Source organism: Lolium perenne, chromosome 3 (assembly GCF_019359855.2).
Source record: "Lolium perenne isolate Kyuss_39 chromosome 3, Kyuss_2.0, whole genome shotgun sequence".
Classification (NCBI taxonomy): Eukaryota; Viridiplantae; Streptophyta; class Magnoliopsida; order Poales; family Poaceae; genus Lolium; species Lolium perenne.
Genome location: NC_067246.2, coordinates 122,528,468 through 122,534,467, shown reverse-complemented (window position 1 = coordinate 122,534,467; position 6,000 = coordinate 122,528,468).

Here is a 6,000-nt window from a genome sequence, read left to right as displayed (position 1 = left end):
TCTACATGTTTTATGCACACTTTATGTCATATTCATGCATTTTCTGGAACTAACCTATTAACAAGATGCCGAAGTGCCAGTTCCTGTTTTCTGCTGTTTTTGGTTTCAGAAATCCTAGTAACGAAATATTCTCGGAATCGGACGAAATCAACGCCCAGGTTCCTATTTTCACCGGAAGCATCCAGAACACCCGGGAAGGACCAGAGGGGGGTGCACTGGGCCCCCAGACTATAGGCCGGCGCGGCCCAGGCCCTGGCCGCGCCGCCCTATGGTGTCGTCGCCCCTTCGACCCTCCTGCGCCGCCTCTTCACCTATTTAAAGCCCCTGGATCGAAAACCCTGATACGTTCGACGAAAACCACAGAAACCTTCCAGAGCCGCCGCCATCGTGAGGCCAAGATCTGGGGGACAGGAGTCTCTGTTCCGGCACGCCGCCGAAACGGGGAAGTGCCCCCGGAAGGCTTCTCCATCGACACCGCTGCCATCTCCACTGCCATCTTCATCACCGCTGCTGCTCCCATGAGGAGGGAGTAGTTCTCCATCGAGGCTCGGGGCTGTACCGGTAGCTATGTGGTTCATCTCTCTCCTATGTACTTCAATACAATAATCTCATGAGCTACCTTACATGATTGAGATTTATATGATGATGCTTGTAATCTAGATGTCGTTATGCTAGTCAAGTGAGTTTTACTTATGTGATCTCCGGAGACTCCTTGTCCCACGTGTGTAAAGGTGACAGTGTGTGCACCGTGTGGGTCTCTTAGGCTATATTTCACAGAATACTTATTCACTGTTGAATGGCATAGTGAGGTGCTTATTTATATCTCTTTATGATTGCAATGTGTTTGTATCACAATTTATCTATGTGCTACTCTAGCAATGTTATTAAAGTAGTATTATTCCTCCTGCACGATGTAATGGTGACAGTGTGTGCATCCGTGTTAGTACTTGGTTTATGCTATGATCATGATCTCTTGTAGATTGCGAAGTTAACTATTGCTATGATATATTGATGTGATCTATTCCTCCTACATATGCATGAAGGTGACAGTGTGCATGCTATGTTAGTACTTGGTTTAGTCTTTTGATCTATCTTACACTATAAGGTTACTTAAATATGAACATAATTGTGGAGCTTGTTAACTCCGGCATTGAGGGTTCGTGTAATCCTACGCAATGTGCTCATCATCCAACAAAAGTGTAGAGTATGCATTTATCTATTCTGTTATGTGATCAATGTTGAGAGTGTCCACTAGTGAAAGTGTAATCCCTAGGCCTTGTTCCTAAATACTGCTATCACTGCTTGTTTACTGTTTTACTGTGTTACTACTGCTGCAATACTACCACCATCAACTACACGCCAGCAAGCTATTTTCTGGCACCGTTGCTACTGCTCATATATATTCATACCACCTGTATTTCACTATCTCTTCGCCGAACTAGTGCACCTATTAGGTGTGTTGGGGACACAAGAGACTTCTTGCTTTGTGGTTGCAGGGTTGCATGAGAGGGATATCTTTGACCTCTTCCTCCCTGAGTTCGATAAACCTTGGGTGATCCACTTAAGGGAAAACTTGCTGCTGTTCTACAAACCTCTGCTCTTGGAGGCCCAACACTGTCTACAGGAAAAGGAGGGGGAAGTAGACATCACTATCTTGGAGAATCCTTCAATGAATCTCCGATAATATCCTGCCATTCCTAGGAATCCTCGGATTTCCTTGACAGTCTTGGGTGCTTCCCATTCTAGAACTGCTGCTACCTTGCTCGGGTTAACAGCGATTCCATCTTTGCTGATGACATGACCAAGAAATTCCACTTGATCTAGCCAAAATTCACACTTGCTAAACTTGGCAAAGAGTTGATGTTCTCTTAGTGTTTGCAACACTAACCTCAGATGTTCAGCATGTTCTGCTTTGTCTTTGGAATAGATCAAGATATCATCAATGAATACGATGACAAACTTGTCTAGATATGGCATGAAAATCTTATTCATGAGATTCATGAAAATTGTTGGGGCATTGGTTAATCCAAAAGGTACTACAAGGTATTCATGATGTCCATACCTTGAAACAAAGGCAGTTTTCGGAACGTCTTCCTTCTTGATCTTTATCTGGTGATAACCGGATCTTAGATCAATTTTGGAAAAGACTCCCGCGCCTCTAACTTGATCGAATAGATCTTGTATTCTTGGAAGTGGATACTTGTTCTTGATTGTGACGTTGTTCAGATTCCTGTAGTCTCCGCACATCCTTCTTCCTCCATCTCTTTTATCCACGAAGATCACAGGTGATCCCCATGGTGAAACACTCTCTTGAATGAATCCTTTCTGTTCCATGTCGTCCAGTTGCTCCTTAAGTTCTTTCAACTCCTTAGGCTCCATCTTATATGGTGCTTTTGCAATCGGAGCTGTTCCTGGAATTAGGTCGATAGTGAATTCTATCTCCCTATTTGGTGGCATACCAGGTAATTCCGTAGGAAACACATCCTGGAATTCATTCACTACAGGTATATCTTCTAACTTCACCTCCTTCATGTTGTTCAACTGTAGCTCAACTTCAATCTGTGTATGTTTGTCGCCTTGGTAAATCATTCTACTTCCATCGGGGCTTTTCAAAGATACTGTCTTGTTCACACAGTCGATCAATGCTCCGTTAGCTTCTAACCAGTTCATACCAAGAATGACATCAATGTCCTTCATCGGTAAAATGAACAGGTCTGCGTCAAACGCGCACTTATTGATCATGATGACTTGTTTTTGTTTGGTATGGGTTACTACTATCGTTCCCCCCGCAGAAAGTATGGTTATGGGTGTATCTAACTTAGTGCAACTAATCCCATGTTTGATGATGAATTGCTGAGAAATGAATGATGTAGTTGCACCAGTATCAAAAAGTACTTTGCCAGGATGAGTGAGTATCTGGAGCGTACCTATCACCGCCTGATCGGAGTTGACCACCTCCTCCAGACTAGTGCAGTTCAGCTTGCCGAAGGGCTTCTTATTCTTCCAGTTCCCTCCATTATTTCCTCCTCGGCTTCCTCCTCCTCCTGACTGACCTCCTCCCGTATTTCTCTTGGGGCAGTCCTTCAACATGTGCCCCTCCTGGCGACAACCAAAGCATATAATCCTTGGTTTCTTGCAATCCTTGGCAAAATGCCCTGTGAGTCCACAACTTCTGCAAACTATTTGATTTGCAGTCTGGAATGCCTGGTTCTTCCTGCTACCGTAGTAGTTGCTGCTGCTGTTGTTGTTGTTGTTGTACCTTGGCTTGAAACTCAAGCTGGTATTGGACTTGTTACTAACAAACCTCTTAGGCTCAAACTTGGCCTTTTTCCTCTTTTCCTCCTGCAGTTGCTTGAAATCATCTTCCAGAGTGATGGCTGCATCCACCAACTCTTGGAACTCCGTTGCTCTCATCATTCGGAGCTGTACCTTGAACTGGGGACTTAACCCCCTCAAAAACCTCTTCTTTTTCTTGTCCTCGGTGTTGACTTCATCAACAGCGTACCGGGACAGCTTTGAGAATTCCCTGACATAAGTCAGGATGGCCTTGTCCTTCTGCTCGAGGCTTTCAAACTCTCGACGCTTCAGTTCCACAATACTTTCAAGGACATTGGATTCCCTGAACTTCCTCGCGAACTCCTCCCAGGTAAATACTTTTCCAGCCGGATAAACGGCTACGATGTTGTCCCACCATGATGCGGCAGGTCCACACAATAAGTGTGTAGCATAACGAACCTTCTCCTGGTCGTTGCAACCAACAGTATTGAGCTTTCGCTCGGTGTCCATAAGCCAATCCTCCGCGTCCATTGGCTCGGGCGCGTATGCGAAAGATATAGGCTTGGTGTTCTGGAAGTCTGATAAGGTGACTCCCTGATTCTCGGGTCTCTCTACCCGGTTCTGTTGCAGCAACTCCTGAAAGAATTTGTTCTGCTGCTCCAACGTTACACGTTGTCTCTCCTCCACCAGTTGCATGTACTGGACGAAATTCTGTTGCGTCATATGTGGTGGTGGTGGTGGAAATTGATTTCTGGCTGCTTCCTCAGCCTCTTCCTTTTGCTTTGCTTCGCGCTCCATGCGCTGCGCTTCGGTCTCCTCACCTATCGCTCCCGACATAACCCCCTAGTTCTGCAACACAAGATGATACTCATAATTACTCCATGCGCAAGTTTTCTGAGCTCAACTTTATGCACAGAACTAGTCACGCAATGGAAATCAAGAAGCAAATCCAAATCATACAAAACATATACCATGTATATACATACTTAAGTGGTCTTATTACAATACTCATGTCGATGTGAGTATGCAAACTCACTTATTAAAGTATATGTACAATTTCTACAAATATTACACACTACAATACACGTGGTACTTGTGTATTGTAGTCCCGCCTTCCTTGGTGGACTCTAGTCGATCTTCACTCCCGGTACATCCCAGGCTTCCATCCGGTCGAACGTGTTGTCCTCCTAATAGACCCTGGAACATAAGGTCTCCCCGTCGGCTGGTAATCAGAATCTGATGATGATCCTAGGGAGAAATCAGTGTTCACAAACTGATCGTTAAGTGCATCATAGTCCACCCATCGGGTGTACTCCCCTGTAGCTCCACCATAAGTATTTCCGACATTTGTATCCGACTCAACCTGTGTCGGATACCCTCCATCAACTCCTCCAGTACTAGGATAACTCTGGTTCTGGGTTGTGGCGTCATCATTCATCTCCCCGTCATAATACACTGAAGTACTATGAGTTCCAGTATCAGATCCCCAACGCCAACCCGTGGAGTTTTCTATATGAGTCTCGGAACGCTGATTGTTTCCGGATTCCTCTCCACCCTCATATCCCCCATAGGAACTACCAAGATAGTTCCCAGGTGTAACGGGTGTAGTTTCCCGCTCAAGAGGATCGATACTAATGTAATCACCAGCTGAGTAAACTGGTGTGTGCACCACATTCTCCATAGGTTCTTTCCCCCTAATCTCCTCCTTGGGTTCAGTAAACTCCTCTAGCATCGTATCAATTGCTCCTATCAAATGATGATTCAGTTGAAAGAGCAATGATAGCAAGTTGCGGCTATTGTCCATGTATTTTGCAGCTGCTATTGGTTTGCGTTTTGCATATTTGTAGTGGTTAAGCATGGGATCCTCTTCCTCCTGCATATGAGGAATGTGGGTGAATTCGGAACCCATAAGCTCTTTCGTCTTATGCTCCCGAATATCGGTTATGGCTCTCATAACAGCTATATGGTAGGCTGTGTTGATAGTTCTGGCTTCACCTGCTGGCATTACTACGCTCATTCCCAAAGATTCGGGAAGTCGCAGTCCTACCCTACACTTGGCCAATACAGTACCATCGTAGTACATGTATTTCTTTACTTGGATCTGGGGATCACACCCAAATTCAAGTAACATGGCCCGTAGAATATCTGCAAGTCCTCCTTCGTATTCACTCAGTGTGGAATCCATCACTTTCACGTTTCGTCCCGGACGTGAACTTGCCATGTTGGCTGTAGAAATAGAAAGATTATAAGATTAGTAATAATGCATCATAATAGAGATAATAAATAATTATCGCACTAAAAGATATGATTGTTTTATTCTCAATTGAATATACACCATATTTTTAGAGAATTCTTTACTAATCCTATTTGACTCCTAACGTTTGGTCCCATTTACTAGGTTCCAACCTAAGGTCAAAGCTTTTGCTCTGATACCAACTGTGGTGACCCTGCATACCACTGCATGTTGTAGTATGCCAGTCGTTGATATAACATTCACGAAGTACCATTCCGCAAATATTACATCCCTCAGAGTAGTACAGCAGAACATAGCAGGTCCATAACTCATTCATTAATATTACACATATCATACACATATCGTCTCGGAGCTCCTCTTGGGTCCTAAGAGGGATACTCCTAGGTTCGAGGCGAACCCAACATAGCTTACAATATAGATGTCTCATTAAGTTGTACATTTATTCTCTCGAGCAGCTAAATCCTAAGAGT